The sequence below is a fragment of the Bos grunniens genome, chromosome 16, assembly GCF_055505025.1.
Source record: "Bos grunniens cultivar Pamir isolate PY7600 chromosome 16, Bosgru_T2T1.0, whole genome shotgun sequence".
In the NCBI taxonomy this organism is placed as follows: Eukaryota; Metazoa; Chordata; class Mammalia; order Artiodactyla; family Bovidae; genus Bos; species Bos grunniens.
Genome location: NC_141180.1, coordinates 70,326,872 through 70,354,407, shown reverse-complemented (window position 1 = coordinate 70,354,407; position 27,536 = coordinate 70,326,872). Strand labels below are relative to the sequence as shown.

Genomic DNA, 27,536 nt, shown 5'->3' with positions numbered 1-27,536 from the left:
AGCTACCCACTCCAGTATTCTTGGCCTCCCTTGTGGCTCAACTGGTGAAGAATCCACCTGCAATGCAGGAGACCTGGATTCCACCCTTGGATTGGGAAGATGCCCTGGAGAAGGGAAAGGTTACCCACTCCAGCATTCTGGCCTGGAGAATTCCATGGACTGTATAATCCATGGAGAAAGAGTCGGACACAGCTGAATGAGTTTCACTTTCACTTTACTGCTGTACCGAGTTACTAGGAGCATTGTTAATTACAATTGTCTAAACATGACAGTATGTAGGACAGAAGGAAAACTACTTTCTTTTAAAACAGAGATAAATCAGGTGACTTAAATTTGAGATCCATTCTTCAAACAGTGTGTGATTTTCTGTATTATATTGATGAGGGTATCAATTAGAAATATTTGATCTTGTGTCAATAGTCCCACAAGGAAATTATTACCCCCAATATTTATATTAGAAAATAAACACATGGAAAGAATTGGGTTCCAAAATGTTTATAACAAATTATATTATACAAATTATATACTATATTTGTATATTTGTAATTATAATATATTAACAAATTATATTTTCTATAAAAGGGCTTGAAAGTTTTAATTTCATCAGGCAGTTTACAAGACTGATTCTTTTCCATTTTTCAGTCATTGCAAAATTTCACTGAAGAAGCATAAATCTATTTTTATTTAGCTTAGTTAGCTTATTTTATTTAGCTTGTTTAGCATAAATAAATTTTATTATTTTATTTATTTATTTCTCTACATTTTTATGAGGTTGTTTCCTTTTATTAGAAATTTGCATGTATATAAAGTTTAAATGTCTGGAAAATGTTACTATTAGGAGTTTTAAGATAAAAATATATTGTTTTACTAACATTTTTAAATCGTGTTAATAATATGTAAGCTTCAATTTAAGATGTAGGTTTTACTAGATTAAGAATTGAAAATTAGAACTGGGAATATATTATTGCAAATATCTAATTTTATGCTAATTTTAATTAATTTCTATGTCTGTTCTTAAATTGCTGAAATAGTATGTGATCTTAGAATACTTTCAATATCTAAAAGATTATATATCTAAATATTAGCTTAAATATTTAGTAATCTAAAAACCTGTTTAATCTTTAAATATTTGTGATAAAAACTATACTTTTAGATTTTTCAAATACTTTTTAAAGGAAGCATGTAAATAAAATAGCTGCTTATCACATGAATAGCTTTAGGGATCTTGTTTCAGAGCACTTGCTTTTTGGCCAATGTAACTAGATTCATTTACAATTATCCATATGGGTATAGTCTTAGTTCAGTTCAGTCACTCAGTCATGTCTGATTCTTTGCAACCCCATGAATTGCAGCATGCCAGGCCTCCTTGTCCATCACCAACTCCCGGAGTTCACTCAAACTCCATCAAGTCTGTGATGCCATCCAGTCATCTCATGCTCTGTCATCCCTTTTTCCTCCTGCCCCCAATCCCTTCCAGCATCAGGGTCTTTTCCAATGAGTCAACTCTTCACATGAGGTGGCCAAAGTATTGGAGTTTCAGCTTTAGCATCATTCCTTCCAAAGAAATCCCAGGACTGATCTCCTTGAGAATGGACTGGTTGGATCTCCTTGCAGTCCGAGGGACTCTCAAGAGTCTTCTCCAACACCACAGTTCAAAAGCATCAATTCTTCAGCGCTCAGCCTTCTTCACAGTCCAACGCTCACATCCATACATGACCACTGGAAAAACCATAGCCTTGACTAGACAGACCTTTGTTGGCAGAGTAATATCTCTGCTTTTCAATATGCTATCTAGGTTGGTCATAACTTTCCTTCCAAGTAGTAAGCGTGTTTTAATTTCATGGCTGCAGTCACCATCTGCAGTGATTTTAGAGCCCCAAAAAATAAAGTCTGACACTGTTTTCACTGTTTCCCCATCTATTTCCCATGAAGTGATGGGACCAGATGCCATGATCTTCATTTTCTGAATGTTGAGCTTTAAGCCAACTTTTTCACTCTCCTCCTTCACTTTCATCAAGAGGCTTTTTAGTTCCTCTTCACTTTCTGCCATAAGGGTGGTGTCATCTGCATCTCTGAGGTTATTGATATTTCTCCTGGCAATCTTGATTCCAGATTGTGCTTCTTCCAGTCCAGCGTTTCTCATGATGTACTCTGCATAGAAGTTAAATAAGCAGGGTGACAGTATACAGACTTGACATACTCCTTCTCCTATTTGGAACCAGTCTGTTGCTCCATGTCCAGTTCTAATGGTTGCTTACTGACCTGCATATAGGTTTCTCAAAAGGCAGGTCAGGTGGTCTGGTATTCCCATCTCTTTCAGAATTTTCCACAGTTTATTGTGATCCACACAGTCAAAGGCTTTGGCACAGTCAGTAAAGCAGAAATAGATGTTTTTCTGTAACTCTCTTGCTTTTTCCATGATCCAGTGGATTGGCAATTTGATCTCTGGTTCCTCTGACTTTTCTAAAACCAGCTTGAACATCTGGAAGTTCACGGTTCACATATTGCTGAAGCCTGGCTTGGAGAATTTGGGGCATTACTTTACTAGTGTGTGAGATGAGTGCAATTATGCAGTAGTTTGAGAATTCTTTGACAGTGCCTTTCTTTGGGATTGGAATGAAAACTGACCCTTTTCAGTCCTTTGGCCACTGCTGAGTTTTCCCAATTTGCTGGCATATTGAGTGCAGAACTTTCACAGCCTCATCTTTCAGGATTTGAAATAGCTCAACTGGAATTCCATCACCTCTACTAGCTTTGTTCCTAGTGATGCTTTTTAAGGCCCACTTGACTTCACATTTCAGGATGTCTGGCTCTAGGTCAGTGATCACACCATTGTGATTATCTTGGTTGTGAAGATCTTTTTTGTACAGTTCTTCTGTGTATTCTTGCAACCTCTTCTTAATATCCTCTGCTTCTGTGAGGTCCATACCATTACTGTCCTTTATTGAGCCCATCTTTGCACGCATGTTATCTAGAATTGAAATACCTTTGTGCTTCCCTGGTGGCTCAGATGGTAAAGTATCTGCCTGCAATACGGGAGACCTGGGTTCCATTCCTGGATTGGGAATATCCCCTGGAGAAGGAAATGGCAATCCACTTCAGCACACTTGCCTGGAAAGTCCCATGGACGGAGGAGCCTGATCGGCTACAGCCCATGGGGTCGCAAAGAGTCAGACACGACTGAACGACTTCACTTTCACTTTTTATGAAACAAGTTAATTAACTACTCTGTGGTCTTTGAACAATATGTATGAAAATGACCTGAGAAAAATTCCAACCCTATCTTGACTCTGTAAAGAGACAGGAGAACTCTATCTCTCTGCTTCCCTATCACCCTCCTCCCCAAGTCCTCACTGGTACCTTCTTACCTCCAGAACTTTAGACCGTACGTTTCTGTTGTATAAGCCACCAGGATATGGGCAGACTAACACACAGCTAAAACTAATCAAAATATATTAATTGTAGACCAAGCAGAGCTCAGAATAGGGAAATTAACCATGGATAAAGAGTTGCATTATATAAAGATAAAAGGACCAATTCTCCAAGAAGACAAAACAACCCTTAACATTATCTACTTAAGAATAACACATCAAAATACTTAAAACTAAAACTGAGAGAACTGCAAGGTTATTTCTAGATAGTTGAGCTTTCTAAGCTATATTTCCTAAATCCCACACAAATCATTTAATGGGTGATGAACAATGTGAACTCTACAGTTGGAAGGTATTTTCTCTCTAGAAATGGTGATTTTTATTCTTAAAGACAATATGTTTTCAGTATAAAACCATGAATATATACAAATTTAGGGAGCAAATAAACTACATCCCAAACTGCTTACTTTGTACCACTTAAAGTGCATCAGATCATTACCCTAACAGGTTATTCTGATATCTGTTCATGTCATTGCTAGAAAATAATTCATTGATAGTTTCAGCAGATGGACTTTCAAGACACAATTATATATAAAAATGAGAACAATAACAATAATGTATTATTACTTTAGAAATACATAATATTAGGATTCAAAGCTGGAGAATGTTAATTATAAGAGATACAGAACATTTTAAGTTTCAACTTTAATTCTTTATATATCATTATACTTGAAATTCAAATTATGTTCATACAGTTCTTAAAATTCCATTTTAGAGAAAAACTTCTTCCCCTGATTTTCTTCACTCTCCTCTCAATTGCCCCCCTCCCAAAATAAAAAGCTAAAATGAAAAACAAAAATAAAAACATAAAGTTTCTTATCTGCTTTTTTGGAGTCTTCTATTTTTCTCTAGAAATAATTTCAACATTTCACAGTGCAATAAATCCATTTAGCCTCCCTGACTCCAGGTTTTTGTGTCTTTCCTCATTATTTCCATCATTAAAATAAAGGCCTTGACCTCTCAGTGGCTCCTGAGCAAAGTGTCTTCTTAGCAGGTGAGGAGGTTGGGGTGGACAGTGGAGAGGCAGACTCAGAGGGGAGGAAGCTCAGCACAAGGAGAAGAGCAAGCCACATGCAACCTTTTAATTATTTAAAATAAAAAACAACTTTCGAAGTCATTTTCCAGGATAAGAAAATAAAGCACTGTCGTTTAGTCTGAGCTATGAATACCTCTTCACTGCACATATTAGAAAAGGGGATACATTGTTCTCCTTTTCTCATCTCACAGGAATATGATGACAACTTTTTGACAGAAAATCATTTTGCAAAAGATATTGCTGGTCTTCCATGCCCACATGTTTTCTTAACCCTTGTAAATTATTGTAAACATTTTTGTGTGAAGATGAAAGGGTAAGAAAATATGTCTTTGGCAAACTTGGAAAATACTGCATTTTATTCCAGGTAAATCAAATAATTCAAACCTTTCTTCTTTTTCCTTCTGCTTCTATTCAATTGACCTCTCCCTTTTTTCTCTTCATGAATTAGTTTTAATACATCAGTGGCCTTGTCAAATTCCAATTTCATGTATGTTTTCACAAACAGCTTGAAATTACATCCCATTTCCAGAATCCTGTCATCTGTTAGGTCTCCAATGTTCTCAAGGTAGAATATGTCCTTAAATGTATTTTTGAATTCTCTAATTCTTTAAATTGATAAAGCACATGAGTACTCAAGATGTACCTCAGCTACAGCTTGGCCTGCTGAATTATAATCACACAAACAATATTCCCAAGGGGTACTTGCTGTTCTTGCTTGTTTCCTGATGGTGACTGGCACTTGATCTCAATTCAGGGTTCATTTTCCCTTACTGCTGATCTCAAAAAGACTTATGTCTCTGAGTTTAACAATCCTAGAGAATTATTTCTTTCTCTTTACTTTTCACATGTCAGGAGATATCTGATCTTACATTTAATGCTTACCCCTGAAAGAGATCCTATGTTAAACTAGAATTCTTAGCATTGATTTTGAAGAAAATTAAGTTAATTTAAAAGTACAATATTATGAATTGTTTTCATCAGAATATAATTTTATGCATATCTTTTATTTATGTCTTTACTCAAATGATATACCTTGAATTATAGAAGAACAAAAGAAAAGAAAAATTATCTGTGTTTTCACTTTGTCCAATTAGTATTCTATTAATTATACCTTATTTCCTTTTGCTTCTTAAGAAACTACATTTCAGTCACGATCCACTTTTCACTCTATTTTTAATTGACAGTGTGATTTTCTTTCAATTAAACTGCAGTCACAAAGCACCTGAGGTAGAAGTCTAAATAATCTGTGTTAACCTGATTATAGATGGTTATAATAATTTGGTAGTGACTTTCATTATTTCAGATTATGAAAAATTTGAGCAGAGGACCTTGGTGGTATGCTGGAAAATGGAGATATGTACTTTCTATAATCTACTTCCACAGACTCTCTTTCTTTTGCCTTCTCTCACAAGGAATGGAGCACTGATAATGTGAGTATGTATAATAAGGAAAGAGAATTAAAAGCATATTTACTCAAAAGATCACTAGATAAAAAGACAAGTGAGTTAAGTTTACGGAGACCAAAATCATAAAAATACCAGTACTCAGTAAACATGAAACAACATTTTCAGCCATACTACTATGAAAACATATGAGTTCATAATAAGTAAGATTTTCAAAACTAAAAATAATAACTAGAGTAAGGATGCAGCAAAATTACTATCTGCATTCATGGCTTGTGGAATGGTATAGACAAAACCTCTTCTGAAAAAAGGTTTAAAATATAGATCAAAAGGTTTATAAATAGTTACAATTTTTGCTTGGTATTTAATTTTGTAAAAGTTTATCTTAGAAATTAAGTAATCTGTATGTGCATATTCTTGAATAAGACTTTATTTCATGCGTATATATAGACACACATGCAAAATACAACACGTATATATAGATACCTCTGGAGGAAAAAAATAGATGGCATACTAAACGTTGAATCAATTAAAATGTATCCATAAAACAGGACAGTATGGGCTGTTTAAGATGGGTTTTCTGACATCCTTTACAGAAAAAACGTTTATGGTTGAATTTAATTACCATCCGTCTTCAGGCTATAAACCTCAACATATGATCTCAGTTAAAAGTTGTTGGTGTTTGCATATTTAAAAAGAGGGAAATGATAGAAGATACATATAAATTATAAGAGTTGTTGTCTCTAAATGATAAGCTCTTGATGTTTTTAAAACAAATCTTCTTCATAAATTCATAGGTTATAAAGTATTTTAAGAACCTCTCATTAAAATTTATAGACTGTCAATAAAATACAGGCATATAGATACAGGGCCTTGCTTTCTGAACATTTTGAACTTCCCTTTTTCAATTCATGACAACTTGCCACCAAATCAAAATTTGATTAGCTTTTTAACTTTTATTTAGGATTTTATAATGGCTTTTAGAATATGTATTTTAAAATAGTATATACCAACAGGGAAATATTATATTACTATAATAAGAGAGTTAGCCTGATGAATAGATAGATGAGGGTTAAAACCCTCTGTATGACCTCCACAAACTGACACTTTCAGACTTAGGTGCTTCATATTTAAAATTAAGACAAAGGTATACACATCAACTCTTATACAATTTATAAGCTCTAAAAAAATAGCTGGTTAAAAAATGTATGTGTGTCTGTATGTACGTATCTAGGCATAGGTATGTATGTATGTATGTATATATAAATTTATATACATACATATACATATATATATATATATTTGAGCTGGTATTCTGTTTCATATATATATGTTTCATATATATATACATATATATGTATATATATATATATATACACATACATACACATACATATATATAAGTGTATGTATATGTGTTGGAGAAGGCAATGGCACCCCACTCCAGTACTCTTGCCTGGAAAATCCCATGGAAGGAGGAACCTGGTAGGCAGTAGTCCATGGGGTCGCAGAGTCGGACACAACTGAGCGACTTCACTTTCACTTTTATGCATTGGAGAAGGAAATGGCAACCCACTCCAGTGTTCTTGTCTGGAGAATCCCAGGGACGGGGAAGCCTGGTGGGCTGCTGTCTATGGGGTCGCACAGAGTCGGACACGACTGAAGTGACTTAGCAGCAGCAGCATATGTCCGGGGTGGTTTAGTCGCTAAGTCCTGTCCGACTCTTGGTGACCCCATGGACTGTAACCTGCCAGGCTCCTCTTACTGGAGTGGGTTGCCATTTCGTTCTCCATAATATATATATGAGCTGGTGTTTTTCTTTCTGTTATTATTTTAGTAAACTTCAATTTTTAATTTTCAAACTCTGGTGCTCTTATTCTATATACTTGGTACTGAACTAGAAAGTGAACCTGAAAATAAACACATACTGCTGCTGCTGCTAAGTCGCTTCAGTCGTGTCCGACTCTGTGCGACCCCATAGACGGCAGCCCACCAGGCCCCGCCATCCCTGGGATTCTCCAGGCAAGAACACTGGAGTGGGTTGCCATTTCCTTCTCCAATGCACGAAAGTGAAAAGTGAAAGTGAAGTCACTCAGTCGGGTCCGATTCTTCGCGACCGTATGGAAATATTATATATTCTAAATATAAAGTAGCCACTCTAATATTCTTGATATCCAGAACAATTTTAATACAGTTAAGCTGTTAAGGGGTTATTGAAACTATTTACAAAATGATAGCCCGGGGTTTCAGAGACAAAGTTATATTTAAGTTACAAACAGGATGGTGTGTTCTATAACTTCCTCTCCAGTATTCACAAAATTATTATTGATTGAATTTCATGCTTGCAGAGATTCTCCACGTGCTTTCTTTTATGTTATTAAGCGTACTGCTTGAGGGATCTTAGTTCCCTGACCAGGAATCAAACATGTGACCCCTGCAGTGGAAGCACCACGTCCAAACCACTCTATCACCAGGGAAGTCCCTCCATGTGCTATGTTTGAGAATGACATGCGACATATATTTATATTTTACTGATGATACAATTGATTACAAGAGTCTCCTAAAAATACTGCCACTCTTATAAAATGAAGTTAAATGCTAGTAAATATTTCTATTAAAGCTGTTTTTAAAATACAGTACAATATAAAAACTATTTAACAAGACATATGCTTCTTCCCTTTATATGTATGGATGAACTTTTAATTACTATTAAAATTTTTGTCTTAGGGTTTTATTCTTTAAGAAGAAAAAGTACCTGTGTAAGATCTTACCTAGTAAGTACAATATTACTAGAAGAAAAGTGTTCCTGATACTGCTTTTACAATTCATAATAAATGCTAGAAAATTAGGATTTTATATTAAAGATGGTATAGCAAGTTTCTTTACTACTTTTCTTCTCTAAAATAACAAAACAAACAAACAAACAACAACAAGGAAAGGGGGAAAGAAACAGAGAGTGAGACCCAAACCTTCATCTTTAGTGATGTGAGGAAACATAGTGATGAGTAGTATGAAGATTAAATAAAGGCAGGAAGACCCCTAGAATATTCTGAGTAAAATCAGCAGAAATGAGGACTCTGCAGCCAACACTACCCAAGCTGGTGCCCACAAAAGGAAAGAAAATAAATATGGCCTTTCTAATATGATGGCCAAGAACAGGGGTTCAAGAATCAAAGAGAGAAATAAGAAGATTTTTTTAAAAGTGAGAAGGTGGGGGAAGAAAAAGTAAGTGCTTGGGAAGAAACTAAAATATATTAAATGACTGTGTGGTAATAATGTTTGAATATGAATTTATATGCTTATAATAAACTATTGACAGATTACCATGGCACTGATGGAGGATGTATTATTTTAAAGCATTACATAAGATTCAGCTGAAGAATCATAAATGCCCCTTCCATTGTAAAGTAATTTTAAGCAGATTGATTTGACAAGCCCTAATTATACCCTTTGTGCTAAAGCAGATCCTAATCATCTTTCTGAGTCATTTCAGACTGATTTGAAATATAAGAAAGCTGCTAACATCCTTTAGCTAATTCTTACATCTGTTTCCAAATCAGAACTTGTATGATATTTATTTAAGTAAATTTGGAAATGTAGAGAGAATAATTTAAATCAGAATTCATTTTTTAATATTGTCTAATGTGACAAGGTGATAATTAATTAAAAATAACAGAGCAATTTCTCCATCTCTTCTTTTTTTCGATGTTCTTTCTCAAGACTTTAACAAGCACAGTAGAAAAGGTTTTATATATTATATATATATATATATATATATATATATATATATATATATATACACACACACATATGAATACAGGCATTATGTATATTTTAGATAACTTATGAAGTTTTGCCTAACTAAAAAATTCACGACATTTTGATTCTACTTGTTCAATTTAGTATGAATAGAATGCTAGATTTCTAATTTAAAAAAAGATATGAAACAAGCAACAAAAGTTTACCATATAGCACAAGGAATTATAGTCAATATCTTATAATAATCTATAATGGAAAATAATTTAAAAAATAATATATGTGTATATGTATAACTGATTCACACATACAAAAAAGAATTCTAAATTTTGAAATTTAGTAACATTTATCTTTTCACCAGTTTTTCTAAATATCCTGTGGACATTTAATAACAATATATGAGACACAAAATTTTAAATATATCTGTGTACAAGCCCTCTTGGAGGAGGTCGCCATTAACCCCACCATAGAGCCACCAGAACTTACACAGGACAGGGGAAACAGACTCTTGGAAGGCACAAACAAAACCTTGTACACACCAGGACCCATGAAAAAGGAGAAGTGACCCCAAAGAGACTGACCCAGACTTGCCCATGAGTGTCCAGAAGTCTCTGGTGGAGGCAGGGGTCGGCAGTGGCCTGCTGCAGGCTCCTGGGCACTGAGTCCAGCAGTGCATGCACAAAGAGGGTAACCATTATCTTCATTACTTCTACCATAGTTTGGCCCCAGGTCAAACAACAGGGAGGGGACACAATCTTGCCCATCAAGAGAAAATTGGATTAAAGATTTACTGACCATAGACCCCCATCAAGAACAAGACCCAGTTTCCTCCTCAGTCAGTCTCTCCATGAGGAAGCTTCCATAAGCCTCTTATACTCATACACTTATGAGCCTCTGTATATACTTATACAGAGGCCAGACAGAATGAAAACCGCAATCACAGAAAATTAATCAAAATGACCACGTGGACCACAGCTTTATTTAGCTCAATTACACTATGAGCCATGCCCTGTAGAGCAACCCAAAAAGTACGGGTCATGGTGGCGATTTCTGACAAGATGTGGTCCACTAGAGGAGGAAAAGGCAAACCACTTCAGTATTCTTGCCTTGAGAACCCCATGAACAGGATAAAAAGCCAAAAAGACAGGAAACTGAACGATGAACTCCCCAGGTAGGTACGTGCCCAATATGCTACTGGAGAAGAAGGGAGAAATAACTCTAGAAAGTATGAAGAGACAGAGCCAAAGCAAAAAACAAAACAAAACAAAACAAAAAACCACCCAAGTTGTGGATGTGACTGGTGATGGAGTAAAGTCCAATGCTGTAAGGAACAATATTGCATAGGAACCTGGAAAGTTAGTTCCATGAATCAAGGCAAATTGGAAGTCATCAAACAGAAGAAGGCAAGAGTGAACATCAACATTTTAGGAATCAGAGAACTACAATGGACTGGAATGGGTGAATTTAACTCAGATGACAATTATATCTACTACTGTGGCCAAGAATCCCTTAGAAGAAATGGAGTAGCCCACATAGCCAAAAAAAAGAGTTCAAAATGCAGTACTTGGATACAATATCAAAAATGACAGAATGATCTCTTTGATTCCAAAGAAAGTGAAGTCGCTCAGTCATGTCTGACTCTTTGCGACCCCATGGACTGTAGCCTTGTAGCCTATCAGCCTCCTCTGTCCGTGGGATTTTCCAGGCAAGAGTGCTGGAGTGGATTGCCCCTTCTCCAGGGGATCTTCCCGACCCAGGGATCGAACCTGGGTCTCCCGCATTGCAGGCAGACGTTTTACCATCTGAGCTACCAGGGAAGCCCCGTTTGTTTCCAAGGAACCATTCAATATCACAGCAGTCCAAGTCTATGCCCCAACCAGTAATGTTGAAGAAGTTGAAGTTGAATGGTTTGATGAAGACCTGTAAGACCTTCTAGAACTAACACTGAAAAAAGATGTCTTTTTCATTGTATGGGACTGGAATGCAAAAGTAGGAAGTCAAGAGATATCTGGAGTAACAGGCAAATTTAGCCTTGGATTCAAAATGAAGTGGGGCAAAGGTTAACTTGCCAAGAGAACACCCTCTTCCAACAACACAAAAGAAAACCTTACACATGGACAACACCAGATGATCAATGCCTAAATCAGATTGATAATATTCTCCACAGCCAAAGATGAAGAAGCCTTATACAGTCTGCAAAAACAAGAGTGGAAACTGACTGTGGCTCAGATCATGAACTCCCTATCACCAAATTCAGACTTAAATTGAAGAAAGTAGGGAAAACCACTAGAAAATTCAGCTTTCACCTGAATCAAACCCCTTAGGATTATACAGTGGAAGTGACAAATAGATTTAAGCATTAGATCTGATAAACAGAGGGCCTGAAGAACTATGGATGGAGGTTTGTGACATTGTACAGGAGGCAGTGAAAGAGACCATCCCCAAGAAAAAGAAACGCAAAAAGCAAAACAGTTGTCTGAGGTCTTACAAGTAGCAGAGAAAAGAAGTGAATCAAAAGGCAAAGGAGAAAAGGAAAGATATTCCCATTTGAATGCAGAGTTCCAAAGAATAGCAAGGAGAGATAAGAAAGCCTTCCTCAGTGATCAATGAAAAGAAATAGAGGAAAACAACAGAGTGGAAAAGACTAGTGATCTCTTCAAGAAAACTGGAGATACCAAAGGAATATTTCATGCAAAAATTGGCACAATAAAGGACAGAAATGGTATGGACCTAACAGAAGCAGAGATATTAAGAGGTGGCGAGAATGCACAGAAGAACTGTACAAAAAAGATCTTCATGACCCAGATAACCATGATGGTGTGATCACTTACCTAGAGCCAGACATCTTGGAATGTGAAGTCAAGTGGGCCTCAGGAAGCATCACTACAAGCAAAGCTAGTGAAGGTGACAGAATTCCAGTTGAGCTATATCAAATCCTAAAAGATGCTACTGTGAAAGTGCTGCACTCAGTATGTCAGCAAATGTGGAAAACTCAGCAGTGGCCACAGGACTGGAAAAGTTCAGTGTTCATTCTAATCCCAATGAAAGGCAATGCCAAAGAATGTTCAAGCTACCGCACAATTGCACTCATGTCACATGCTAGCAAAGTAATTCTCAAAATTCTCCAAGCCAAGCTTCAACAGTACATGAATCGTGACATTCTGGATGTTCCAGATCAATTTAGAAAAGGCAGAGAAACCAGAGATCAAGTTTCCAACATCTATTGGATCATCAAAAAAGCAAGAGAGTTCCAGAAAAGCATGTACTTCTGCTTTATTGACTATGCCAAAGGCTTTGACTGTATGGATCAAAATACACTGTGGAAAATTCTTAGAGATGAGAATACCAGGCCACCTTACCTGCCTCTTGAGAAATCTGTATCCAGGTCAAGAAGCAACAGTTAGAACCAGATGTGGAACAACAGACTGGTTCCAAATTGGGAAAGGAGTATTTCAAGGCTGTATATTGTCACCCTGCTTATTTAACTTATATGCAAAGACATCACGCAAAATGCCAGGCCAGATGAAGCACAAGCTGGAATCAAGATTTCCAGGAGTAATATCAATAACCTCAGATAGGCAGATGACATCACCATTATGTCAGAAAATGAAGAACTAAAGACCCTCTTGATAAAAGTGAAAGCAGAGAGTGAAAAAGCTGGCTTAAAGCTCAACATTCAGAAAACTAAGATCATCGTATCTGGTACTATCACCTCATAGCAAATAAATGGGGAAACAATGGAAACTATGACAGACTTTATATTCTTGGGCTCCAAAATCACTGCAGAGGGTGACTGCAACCATGAAATTAAAAGACGCTTATTCCTTGAAAGAAAACCTATGACAAACGTTTCTACTGAGTCACTTCAGTCGTGTCCGACTCTGTGCGACCCCATAGATAGCAGCCCACCAGGATGCCCCATCCCTGGGATTCTCCAGGCAAGAACACTGGAGTGGGTTGCCATTTCCTTCTCCAATGCATGAAAGTGAAAAGTGAAAGTGAAGTTGCTCAGTCGTGTCCGACCCTCAGTGACCCCATGGACTGCAGCCTTCCAGGCTCCTCCATCCATGGGATTTTCCAGGCAAGAGTACTGGAGTGGGGTGCCATTGCCTTCTCCGATCCTCTGTCCTAACCCAATACAAAAAGGGGAGCTAGTTTTTAAGTGAATCAAAAAAGATTAATCTCAGTTTCAAAGTGACCTGAGTTTCATTCTGCATTGTTAAATCAATTGGACAGTTTAAGTCCTAGAAGCATATTAAAAAGCAGAGACATTACTGAAAATTTTGGTCTAGTCAAAACAATGGTTTTTCTAGTACTCATGTATGGATGTGAAAGTTGGACCATAAAGAAAGCTGAGCACCAAAGAATTGATGCTTTTGAACTGTGTTGTTGGATAAGACTCTTGAGAGTCCTTGGACTACAAGGAGATCCAACTAGCCCATCCTAAAGGAAATCAGTACTGAATATTCATTGGAAGGACTGATACTGAAGCTGAAACTCCAATACTTTGGCCACCTAATGTGAAGAACTGACTCATTGGAAAAGACCCTGATGCTGGGAAAGATTGAAGGTGGGAGGAGAAGGAGATGACAGAGGATGAGATGGTTGGAATGCATCACGGACTCAATGGACATGAGTTGAGCAAACTCCGTGAGTTGATGATCGAAAGGGAAGCCTGGCGTGCTGCAGTCCATGGGGCCTCAGAGAGTCAGACACGACTGAACAATTGAGCTGAGCTGTTGTGTAGGATATGATTAATAAATTAAGTACAAATCTATTATATTTAAATTACTGACATCATTCAAGATGCTTCTATTCTTTTTCTGCATTGATAACATATTCTCTGAGAAATGTTAATATGTCTCACTATGATTTTATATTTTTTCTTTTTCTTATATATCTTCTGAATTTTGCTTTGCTGCTGCTGCTAAGTCACTTCAGTCGTGTCCGACTCTGTGTGACCCCAGAGACAGCAGCCCACCGGGCTCCCCCGTCCCTGGGATTCTCCAGGAAAGAACACTAGAGTGGGTTGCCATTTCCTTCTCCAATGCATGAAAGTGAAAAGTGAAAGTGAAGTCGCGCAGTCGTGTCCCACTCTTAGCGACCCCATGGACTGCAGCCTACCAGGCTCCTCCATCCATGGGATTTTCCAGGCTTTTTGTATTTTGCTTTATGTATGCTTATTTCCTTGCTGTTACGGTATCTAATGGTTTATTATGTCTATCTTCTTTGTGAATTGTAACTTTTATCATTGAAAATATTCATCTTTGTTTCACTTAAGAAACATAACAAAGATTGATGTTTTCTTACTCAGAGAGCAGATTTCTAGCCATCTATTTTAATTCTACAAGTTTACTCTTTCATGAAAAGAACTCTGACCAGTCAAAATAACCCTCAGTTGTCAATAGCTTTTAACTTTGTGAGTGCTAGGAAATATTGCATATATAGGCTTATCTCTTAAAAGCAGGAATGGTGATGGCAAAGACATGAGGATGACATGTTGACAAAGAGATCAGAGATGAAAAATATTGCAAGTAGTCACTGGATAAAGCTTACTGCAAATGCAGTGATGAAGGTTCATAATGATGGTTAAAGCGTTAAATAAACAGTCCAAGTAATCTTTGGTACACACCCGAAACTAACACAGCACTGTAGATTAACTATACTGCAATAATGAAAAATGGCTAAAGAAAAAATCTTAGGAATAACATGAAATATTAAATATGTGATCTATGCTATAACAATTATTTTTTTAAATGTTAGTGTTTAGAGAAATAAATATTAGTTGTCTGTGGTATTATATGAGCCTTTTCCTAAATGGCTAATATAAAAAAGGATATAGTGAATAGGAGATATTGAATCCCAAACATGTAGTTTAATTCCTGATAAGCATATGCTTATAAAGATATAGAACTTTAACACTCAGAAAAAAATAAAACTTAAAAATCAAAATTATCATTTTAAACTATTCAAAGAGAAATATTCAGAGATAAATATAGTGAGGATAGGGAACACTTTAAGAATGATACTTTAAATTATGCAAAATGGCTACTTAAATTACACAGTATTTGAGTATCTCTGTCCCCAGGCAGCTATGTTACTCTATATTTCTCTATGCACTGAATTTTTGTAAGTTTTTATCTTGATTTTTTTCTACTTCTTCACCTCTCTTTTGAATTTTTATACATATCTACTTTTTGGAATTATATTGTCTCATCTCTTTTCTCTTGCTAACAGCTAAAAGATCTGTGGATTCATCCCCTGAAGTGAAAAATAACTCCTTACCTTAACTGTGTCTAAGCTTACATCTTTAATATTTTTGTCCGTGAATCAGGAGAGGGGGTAGTCAAAGGCCTTGTTCTCTGTTAACCTGTACAAGTTGAATACAAAAACATATACTATTAAAGGGTACAAGGATGATGGGGAAAACTTCCAATTAGAATTCATTATATACTTGCATTAAATGATGTTAGAAGATATTTGATTATATAGCCAAAAAAAAAAAAATAGATTTTAATGCTACTTTAAACATACAGGTGTGTGTGTGCACAGATGTGTGCATGCTATAAAGTAAGTAATTACAAAACTGCATGGGTTTCTTGAAGAGGTAGATAATTCTGTCATAATATTTTTCTAGTTATAAATATATAATAATTTATTATGTATTATAAATGACCTTTTTAGCTTTGGAAGTTAGGTAAAGATCTCAGATCTTGCTCTATTTCTGAAATTACATTATCCTATAAAATATTTGGAAGAATTTCAATTAACAGGGCATAAATGTGAACAAGGCTGACTCAGTATGAGTAATAATACACTAGAAATGAATGATGCACAACTTTCTGGAATTCTACAAGCATATGTTAAAAGATAGGGAGTTGGACTATTCAATTGTTACCAAACTATCACTATACTAACAGCTTATATAAATTCTATAGAAACAGCTAACTCTTATGGAATATATAGCATGCATCAGGCATAGTACTAAATATACAAGTTTTATGATATCTTAAACTTCAGCTCTCTAAAAATATATATACTCCTTATATATACTCCTATTATCCAATACTATAGTCAAAGAGAACTAATCACAGACAAGCAAAGCTGTGGCAAAGTTGAGATTCAAACCTCTGACATTAGGCCTCTTGGTCCCCATTTGTAAACATCACACACTATTCCTTTCATTCTCCCTCTCTACTTTCTGAAATGAAATCCCTTTTATTAGTTAAAACCTTCTCAAAATACAAACACATTTCCAGTTTCCAGGCCCACATGTAAGGAGCTTGGAAGTTGCTGATCAATCATAACAAGTTAAAAAATGCACAGGCTGAAGAACCAACAATGCTTGGGTCCATAAGGGAGGGGAGAGCACAGAATAAGACTCTGCCCCCAGGACTGGAGAGAAGAAAGGAGAAAACAGGGAGTACCAAACTAATTATAACCAAACTGAAAGATGCACAAGAGGTATTCAACAGCAGAATGGATGAAACAGAAGCAGAAATCAGCAAGTAGGGAGACAAAGCAATTAAAAGCATTCAGACAAAGTAGCGAAATTAAACAAAAAATAAATAAAAGATGTGAGAATCCTTTAAGGGACTTCTGGGACAATATCAAACGGAATAACACTTGCATTACAGAGGCTCCCAGAAGGAGAAAAGAGAGAGAAAGAGCCACAGAATTATTTGAAGAAGAAATAGCTAAAAACCTACCTAATCTGGGGAAGGAAACAGTCAGGTATAGGAAGTCCAGAGAATTCCAAATAAGATGAAGCCAAAGAAATATAAAGCAAGACACAATATAATTAAAATGATGAAGATTAAAGATAACACTTTCTTTTTTTTTTTTTTAATAGTAGTCAAAACTGAATGGTATTGCCACAAAAACAGCCACAGAGCTACAGTTCAGTGGAACAGAACAGAGCTTAGATACAAACACGCACTTATACAGACAGTATGACAAAGGAGGCAAGAATATAAATGGGAAAATGTCTCTTCAATAAAAGGTGTTATACAATTTGGATAATCACATGCAAAAGAATGAAACTAGACCCTTTTCTTACACCATATACAAAAGCAAACTCAAAATGAAGGAGGGACTTAAATGCAACACCAGAAATCCTAAAAACTCCTCAAAGAAAACATGGGCCCTATGCTCTTTAACATTGGTCTGAGCAATATATATACATATAGATAGATAGATAGATATAGATATAGATATTTTATCTATCTCTTCAGGCAAGAGCGGCAAAAGCAAAAATTATCAAATAGGACCATACAAAAGTTAACCTACTGGATGGGAAAATAATTTGAAAATGATACATCTGATAAGGGTTTGATGTAGGAAATACACACAAAAAACCTTAAAGAACTCCATATCAAAACAATCACACAATCTCATTAAAAATGGACAGAAGATCTGAATAGACATTTTTCTACATAAGACATACAGATGGCCAATGGACACATGAAAAGATGCTCAAAACCATGAGTTATCAGAAAGATGCAAATGAGATGCCCCCTTACACCAGTCAGCCTGGCTATAATCAAAAAGATAAGAAACAGCAAGTATTGGTGAGAACGTAGAGAAAGATAACACTTTTACACTGTTGATAGAAATGTACATAGGTGTAGCCACTCTGGAAAACAGTATGGAGGCTCCTTATAAAATCAAAATAGAGTTACTATAAAATCTAGCGATCCACTTTTGTTTATCTGAAGAAAACGAAAACAATTTTTAAAAATGTATGTGTACAGCTGTATTATTGCAGCAGTGTTTACAATAGCCAAGATATGGAACCAATAAGTGTCTGCTGAGAAGATGAATGGATAAAAAAATGGACATATACACACATGTATACATATATATATATGTATGTATGTGCATATACATATACACACATATATATACACATACATATGTGTGTGTGTGTTTGTGTATTTTCCCAGGTGGTAATAGGGATAAAGAATCTGCTTGCCAATGCAGGAGACGAAGGATTCGCAAGAGACATGGGTTCAATCCCTGGATTGGGAAAGTCTGGAGGTGACCCACTTCAGTATTCTTCCCTGTAAAATCTGATGGACAGAGGAGCTTAGTGGGCTACAGTTCATGGAGCCACAAAGAGTCAAACATGACTGAACACATGCACATATGCTCACTCACACACACACACACACACACATATATATAATCAATGAACTATTACTCAGCCATGAGAAGAATGAAAGCTTGTGATTTATGTTGACATGGATGAATCTAGAGGGTTTTAGCTAAGTGAAATCAGTCAGAGGGAGACAAATACTGTATGATTTCACTTGTATGTTATCTAAAAAAATAACAAATGAATAAGCAAAACAAAAACAAATTCATAGATAAGGAGAGCAAGCTGATAGTTGTCAGAGGGGTGTGAGGTTGGGGGGTTAGGGTGGGTGTAGGGAAAAAGAGATCCACACTTCCAGCTATGAGGTAAAGAAGTCTTGAGGACAAAATGCACAGTGGCAATAAAAATGTACTATCACTGTATGGTACATTTTTGTGTGCTAAGTCATTTCAGTCATGTCTGATCCTTTTGTGACCCCATGGACTATAGCCTGCCAAGCTCTTCTGTCTATGGGGATTCTCCAGGTAAGAATACTGGAGAGGATTACCATGCCCTAGTCCAGGGGATCTTTTGACCAGGAATGACAGACAGTAACTAGACCTGTTGTGGTGATCATGTTGTAATGCATAAACATATTGTGTCACTATGCTATATGCCATCCAACCAGTCCATCCTAAAGGAGATCAGTCCTGGGTGTTCATTGGAAGGACTGACACTGAAGCTGAAACTCCAATACTTTGGCCACCTGATGCAAAGAGTTGACTCATTGGGCAAAACCAATACAATATTGTAAAGTAATTAGCCTCCAATTAAAATAAATAAATTTATATTAAGAAAAAAAGACCTGATGCTGGGAGGGATTGGGGGCAGGAGGAGAAGAGGACGACAGAGGATGACATGGCTGGATGGCATCACCAACTCAATGGACATGAGTTTGAGTCAACTCTGGGAGTTGGTGATGGACAGGGAGGTCTGGTGTGCTGTGATTCATGGGGTTGGACACGACTGAGCAACTGAACTGAACTGACTGAACTGATGCTATATGCCTGAAGCTAATAGAATACTGTATGTCTTATTAAAATTAAAAAGAAAAACAAAATTAGCATTAATGGAAAAAGTTAATTAAAAAATGATGTTAGCTCTTGAGACTCTCAAAGAAAAATTGCACAAGATAAAGTTAGAAAGACAAAGAATATTCAAGATAATCACAATAGAAGTCAAGACTATTGCAATAGGGAAAACTAATTTAATTCAATTCTGTTGAAAAAAGGGCCTGGAGTTACTTTAAGAACTGGGCTGATGTAGTGAAAAAGTTCTGGGGATATTAGGCAGGCTCAGCAGTGGGATTAGACCATCTGAGTTTGCTGAGTAGTGCTTATTTAAGTTAGACTCACCCTTCTACAGTCTAGAAGTCAGGGGCACTGTCTTGATGATTACATTTCAAAGGGATCAATAAGAGGTCCCTGAGGAAGACATTTCTGGGTTGCCAAACTTCAAAAGGGTGAAGAAGATTTACATCATAAAAGGGAAGAGAGCATTTACAGTCTTATTTTCTAAAGTAAAGCCTCCAAGAAAAGGGAGGTCAAAGGACCGAAAGTCAGGAAAATCTTCTAAAGTTTCATCAAGCCAAGGTGAATGGTAGGCTATCTTTGTCAGGAAATTAACATCATATCATAACAAAACAAATTATAGCACAACATCGGGTTGGCCAACAAGTTCATTCAGATTTTTCCAAAACATCTTATAGAAAACCTGAGCAAAGTTTTTGGCAAACCCAATGTAATGCTATTATATTAATAAGATATGACTAAGTGCAATAAAATAAGAGGAAATATGAACTAAATAGTAAATTTAAAAAAACCCCCACAGATTATAAGTTAATTTTGTGCATCTGAAATCCACAAAAATAAGTATAAAACAATTTTAATATAGTTTAATATATTTACATAAATTATCTGAATTGGATATAAAATCATTGGATTAATATATATTAATTATCATGTATATATATAATATAAATATAAATATAATTATAATTAAATATAATTATAATATATAAATATATAATATATAATTATAATATATAATACTTATAATAAATATAAATATAAAATATATATGAGCATATTCAAAAGCAGAGACATTACTTTACCAACAAAGGTTTGTCTAGTCAAGGCTATGGTTTTTCCTGTGGTCATGTATGGATGTGAGAGTTGGACTGTGAAGAAGGCTGAGCGCCGAAGAACTGATGCTTTTGAACTGTGGTGTTGGAGAAGACTCTTGAGAGTCCCTTGGACTGCAAGGAGATCCAACCAGTCCATTCTGAAGATCAGCCCTGGGATTTCTTTGGAAGGAATGATGCTAAAGCTGAAACTCCAGTACTTTGGCCCCCTCATGCGAAGAGTTGACTCATTGGAAAAGACTCTGATGCTAGGAGGGATTGGGGGCAAGAGGAGAAGGGGACAACAGAGGATGAGATGGCTGGATGGCATCACTGACTCGATGGACGTGAGTCTGAGTGAACTCTGGGAGTTTGTGATGGACAGGGAGGCCTGGCGTGCTGCTATTCATGGGGTCGCAAAGAGTCGGACATGACTGAGCGACTGATCTGATCTGATCTGATGAGCATATATTAGACATATTTTTATAATGTTAAACCAGGCCTTTGGTATAATTACTTGGTTATATATTAGATATTTGAAGAAAAATATGTTACGTATCTAACAATGATAGTGAAAAATTCACTTTATATTTAATTTCATTAATAGTAGAAACAATTATTTATCTGTAGTCCAAGTGGAAGTGTCTTTCTTTAGATATTTAATGGGTTATAAATAATCAAAGGTAACTCCTTACTGATTTTAGCAAGATTTCCCTACATAAAGTAGAAAGAAGTATTCTTGAATCTAGATAATTACATTAAATTTTCTGTTAGCCCACATCGATAATATCCTTCATAACACAAATATTGAAGCTATAAATCTGTGTTTTATTTAGCAGTAACATTTCATCTTTGTATCAGAAAAACACTTGCTCTCCCTTCTGCCCTTGTTATTATCCTTTTAGAGGTTAAACATCATGTGGGTGTCATGAAACCCACCAACTAATAGACTTGACAAGAAAGCCTACAATTTGCTCTAATTATCACCCTTTATAATATAGTTTCTAGAAAGAAACTGTGACTGTAAACCATTATCTTAGGTTCAGAGAAACATAGATGAAGTAAAAAATGTCAGTCAAGAAAAGAAAATGCAATGCTTTTGTTTGATGAAAGATAAGGAACAAATCAGAGCCTGGTAACCAGACCATATGATTTAAGTGGTTGCAAACCTGTTTTTTTCAAATGAGCCACATTCTTTGTATCCTTTCCAGACTCTCATTCATTTCAGATCGGTAAATTCTCTTGGGAAGATGAGCATTACAACAAAATTGATCAACACATTAAATGGAAATAATTCTGCAGATGTAACCTTTTCCACAAAAGCTTAAGATGCATACTTGATAAAAGGTCATTGAAGACAGCATTCTATTTTCCATGCTAAAAGAGGTGCTTTAAGAGAAGAAAGAAATCACTCTTCCCGGCCAAAGTCATGTTTTTGGTGAGTGTTAATTTCTTAGCTTGACTTATACAGCTTAAGTATCTCTGGAACCCTGGATTCCAGGCAGACGTTTCTTTCTTTCTTTTTATTTTGTAGTGGGGTATACCCAGTTAAAGAGGTTGTATAGTTTCATGTGAACGGCAAGCAGAATTCAGCCACGTATGTATATGTATCCATTCTCCCCCAAACTCCCCTCCCACCCAGGCTTCCTCATATCTAGCAAAGTTTCATGTGCTATACAGTAGGTCTTTGTTGGTTATCCATTCTAAATATAGCAGTGTGCACAAATCCATCCCGAATTCCTTATCTATCCCTTCTCCCCATCCTTCCCATCAACAACCATAAATTCGTTCTCTGTGAGTCTCTGTTTAGTAAGTTCATTTGTATAATTCCACATATAAGGGACATCATTCAAGGATCCCAGTGTTCACTGCACCTCTGTTTACAATGGTCAAGAAATGGAAGCAACATACATACAATGGAATGTTATTCAGCCACCAAAAAGGATGAAATAATGCCATTGGAAGAAACACAGATGGCCTTAGAGATTGTCATACTGAATGAAGTCAGACAGAGAAGGAGGAATATTACAGGTAGACTTTTCTTAAAGGGAAATAAACAAGCACCCTTTTTATATGTATAGTTTTCAATGATCTTATAGGTTTAGAAAAGCAATTCATTTCACCTTCTTATGTTATTCTAATCACTTTGTATTTCTAGAAATGCAAACTTAAAAGTTGAGAAGAAATTTAAAGAGGACAAAACATATTCAAACCTTTCTCAAAAAATGACCAGAAGGTTATAAACATTTATATAAAACATGATTATAGAACTTGTTACTCACAGGTAAGAAATACTTAAGGAAAAAGGCTTTGTAAGAACAACTAATTATTTTATATCACCATTAGTCTTTTGCAAACCTTCTGTTTCTATCTCCCTAAAATTAATATTTAAACAAAACCATTTCAGATTTAGAAATGTTCTTTAAATTTTTAAAAAGCAACCAACCAAAAAACAAAACAAAACCAGACAACTTCCTCCCCTTTGGCTTACAAGTTCTCAATGCTTATAACTCTGAAAAAGCATCATAATCTATTATTGAGAAAAAGGATGGCATGTTTTTAAAGTTTAGACTTAATCTAAATATTTGTTCAGAAGACAGTGTAAGCAGAAGGGTAAATATTTATCACAGGTTTTCATATATCTTGGAAAGATAATACCTGGAAAAAATTTCTCTTGGATGAAAGCATTTAGTTTGCAAAGTGAACTCGGGAGGAAAGCAGACACATTTAGAGGAAGGCTGTGATAAGCATCCAATTTGACTTATGGAAACAGAAGGAGAAATCAACACAGGGAAGGACAGAATGCATCTTACAGCAATTATCTGCAAAATGGCAGCAGCTGTTCAAGCTTTTGGATGACTGGGATTCTGAAAAGTCCAGATAGAAACATATGGTATAGTGCATCACAAACCAATTTAAAGCTATTATTGTCCATGTTATTTCTTTACGTTATTCTCAGTGAAAGTTAATATGTACATAGATTTTTCTCTGGTGTATCATGAATAAGCAATAAGTCATAGGGCCCACAAACATATAGACCAGACAAAGGAATCCTTTATGCAAAAATGCCTATAATTTATATTAAAAGTTCTATAACATTTATACTCTGTATCTATTTTTCATAACATAAAAGTCTACTGCAATTACATTTTTGGATATTTATGTAAAATTCAGTTAATAAGAAGAGAAACCACTAAGCTGTTAAAAGCTACACAGCATCTCTTTTCTAATGGATACTTTGCATTCAAGAAAAATAAAATTTTCCATTAGCACCTCCCACTTATTTATGCGGGCCCATTACAGTTTTAACACTTATAAGAGGAAGTGTTAATGGTGACATTTTAAAGCACTGGTTTAAAAGGAGGGGGGTGACTTTATAAAAAAAAGAAATCAGAACAAATTCCTTTTTCTAGCTTGTTAAAATTACATGAGATAAAATTATATTTTATTAAAAGATAAAATCTCATTAAAATCAGAGTATAAATGCACAAGATGAATCCAAGATATATTGCCATGTATAATAAACTCTGTCATTAGTGAGTATTGCTACATGATTATAGTATTCAAAATATCAAAAACTGTTTAATCAGTTAAGAGTATTTGAGGTACCATTGTACAAAATGAGTGAAGACTATTAAAACTGTTCTATAGTATATGACGGAGAAGGCAATGGCACCCTACTCCAGTACTCTTGCCTGGAAAATCCCATGGATGGAGGAGCCTGGTAGGCTGCAGTCCATGGGGTTGCTGACAGTCAGACACGACTGAGCGACTTCACTTTCACTCTTCACTTCCATGCACTGGAGAAGGAAATGGCAACCCACTTCAGTGTTCTTGCCTGGAGAATCCCAGGGACGGGGGAGCCTGGTAGGCTGCCATCTATTGGGTCGCACAGAGTCGGACACGACTGAAGCGACTTAGCAGCAGCAGCAGCAGCAGCATAGTATATGAAATTTTTGTTGGTTTGTTTTTCTAAATAGCTTTCAGTTTAAAAGTTTGCTCATCCTTTAGAAGTTGCATAGAATATTTTTGAATGGCAAAGTAATAATCCAATGTTTCTGGAAATTTTTGTCCCTGAATTTTATCTATAAGAAAATTCAATTTCTTTGCAATTATTTATATTCTTAAAAGATACAAATAATAGCTTTTGCTAAAATATCATAAAATAAATAATATGCAAAATGGCAGACATGTGTGGCACATATATGGTTTGTAAAGATTTAATTCTCCAGCTAGATTGAAGATATAGGTTATGTAACAAAAATACATTAGTAAGAAAAATATTCTAATGATTCACTCCTATTTCAAGACTCACAAAATCTAATATTAAAAATGAATTTTTTAAGTGATAAAAACTTAAATATCATAAGAGTTAACATGTGATGTACTTTGTAGCACACAGATTTTTTAAGAGAAAAACCCTGAATAGTTAAAATATTAGCTCAATATTTTATCAGCTGAATGACTTCATTAATCAATGGCTTTATTAATCAATCTCCATCTCATGTGTCTCTAGTAGAAAAAAGAAGGAAAAAAACAATAATCACCTCACTAGTTGCTTAAAAAAAAAAAGCTTATTCAAAGTTATTTTTTAAACTCTAATGCATCTTTAACATAACTGTTTACAACTCAGAGTCACATAACTAATTAAACCTCAATAAACTGAAAAACAGATGTTCAACTGATGGACAATTACATCCATAGTTATTGACCTAAAGTGAAGGGTGTTGATGCAATGAGGAGTTTTAGAAAGACACATGAATCTTTTATAACACTCTATTTGAGGCATTTACTGAGTAGGTCGAAATTTCAGATTTAAAATAAGATCTACAGGAATTTGATGTATGGCAAACCAATAGAATATTGTAAAGTAGTTAGCCTCTAATTAAAATAAATAGATTAAATTAAAAAAAGAAAAAATAGATACACATCATATATAAATATATACATGTATGTGTATATATTTATACATACATGCATGTGTGTGTATATATATATACACACACAGAGATACATATATATTCTCTCATTCACTCACTATGTATCATCTAGAAGTTGTGAATGAACCCAGTTAGGTCATTAATCAAGATTATTCTAATTTATACTTTGCAGAATTCACTTATCCTAACTACCTTCTAGATTTTTGCCCACCCGGCTGAGATTCCCAGACAGACAATATAACAAAATGGGCAATCTATCTTCTAATTCTAATAATAAGAGCTAGAATTTTATCGAGCACTTCATAGGTACTCACACTGTGTTAAGCACTTTATTTTATTTAATATCACCTCATGAAATAAATAATTTTGGAATAACCATTTTTGTTAACTGAACTAAAACAACAAGGTAATCACTAATTTTAAATGCTTTTGGTTAAAAAGTATAGGCGCCAAAAGTTTTGGTCTCCACAACTTGTTTCCAAGACAAATGCACAATCACCTATTACACATGAATTCAGTAGTAAGCAGATATAAAACAGTCTCCAGTTCTCTGACCTGCCAGGTAATCCAATATAATGACAAATAAGTTATTCAAATAAGACTTATTCTAGAGTCAGGATTCCATTGCCTTATTTTCAGACAACTATATCCCTTCAATTTTTCTTTCACCCAATAATTAAACACTAGACTATTCAAGGATCAAGCTTTGGATTCTATCCCTAAAAAGTACAAACTGCAGGGCTTCCTTTGTACACAGAAGTGTTAAGAAGTGATGCTAAAATGTTCCAGTTAACACAGTTAGCTTGAATATCACTTATTTTATCCATGAGATGTCATGCTATCCTTCACTATGCCAAGAAGGTAGTCACTGATTTCATCAATGAAAGTTTGCGTCTATGTGTGTTCAGTCACTTAGTTTTATCCGATTCTTTGTGACCCCATGGACTATAGCCCACCAAGTTCCTTTGTCCATTGGATTTTCCAGGCTAGAATACTGGAGTGGGTTATTATTTACTTCTCCAGTGGATCTTTCCAACCCAGGAATTGAATCCATGTTTCTTGTGGCTCCTGCATTGGCAGGTGAATTCTTTACCACTGAGCCAACTGGGAAGCCAATGAAAGTTTAAAAGGTAATATTTCTTACATTAAATAGAAAGGCTTCAGATGTTCATTGCCTATAAATAAAAATGAGTTGTTTAGTAACTGCCTCTAGAGTGTGGTTACTGTGATCAAAGGCTAGCGGAGCATTCCTAAAGGATGAAATTCTGACTAGAACCAGTAAGCTTACTTAGACTGAGCATAACACAACTAAAGCATACATTGGCGGCTGCGTGGCACAGGAGCGGCTGAGAGGAGATACCCTACATTCATGGTCAGGAGTGGCTGCCAAGAGGAGATAGCCCAAGTCGAAGGTCAGGAGCAGTGGCCAAGAGGAGATACCCCAAGTCCAAGGTCATGAGAAGCAGCTGAGAGGAGCTACCCCACATCCAAGGTAGGGAGCAGCGGCCGACAGGAGATACCCCAAGTTTAAGGTCAGGAACAGCGGCCAAGTGGAGATACCGCAAGTCCAGTTCAAGGTCAGGAGCAGTGGTCATGAGGATATATCCCACGTCCAAGGTAAGGAGCAACGGCTGCACTTTGCTGGAGCAGCCATGAAGAGATACCCCGTGTCCAAGGTAAGAGAAACCAAAGTAAGATGGTAGGTGTTATGA

General features: G+C 35.8%; 1 long non-coding RNA gene across 3 annotated transcripts in view; it reads right to left on the bottom strand.

Annotated features, from left to right (window-relative positions):
- Positions 1–27,536, bottom strand: part of LOC147356979 (uncharacterized) — a 383,508-nt gene that overhangs the window by 122,121 nt on the left and 233,851 nt on the right. For 2 of the 3 annotated variants that reach the window (XR_015143695.1, XR_015143696.1), the window contains one exon: positions 15,912–15,996. The exons of the other annotated variant lie outside the window; for it this stretch is intronic. This is a non-coding gene — a long non-coding RNA (uncharacterized LOC147356979). The remainder of the gene's footprint in view (positions 1–15,911; positions 15,997–27,536) is intronic. 3 annotated transcript variants of the gene reach the window in all.